The sequence below is a fragment of the Limulus polyphemus genome, unplaced genomic scaffold (assembly GCF_000517525.1).
Source record: "Limulus polyphemus unplaced genomic scaffold, Limulus_polyphemus-2.1.2 Scaffold1398, whole genome shotgun sequence".
Taxonomy (NCBI): domain Eukaryota; kingdom Metazoa; phylum Arthropoda; class Merostomata; order Xiphosura; family Limulidae; genus Limulus; species Limulus polyphemus.
Genome location: NW_013667008.1, coordinates 219,070 through 219,540, shown reverse-complemented (window position 1 = coordinate 219,540; position 471 = coordinate 219,070).

Below are 471 nucleotides of genomic sequence, written 5' to 3'. Positions count from 1 at the left end.
TTAATTAAAACAACTGCCCTACGTTAAGTAAATACGAAACAGTATTACGTTATTTGTGTGTATTACGCTTGCAGTTTTAACTTTTAAAATCCGCCCACTGAAATACAGTGAGAACGAATTGACGTACATAAGTAAATTACACTATTCAATCATTCATCTGTAGATATAATACAAGTCCTAGAGTACAACGTACAAGTAAGTGTATGTTCAACAAAAAGAAAATACGAGATTGATGTAACATATTAACTGGTGTGCAAGATTGGCAATATATGCAACAGGCAAGGCCTAGATCTAAATCTAGTAAACATTATAGGTCTAATGTAGTGGTTTGTAATTGTATTGACTGATTTTAAATCATGTCTTATACAACTAATGTACTAGACTTTAAGTCTAGTTGCAGTTATAACTTTATTTCTAGACCATAGGTCTATTATCATATAAACTGTACTCTATATTATTTAGACCTATACT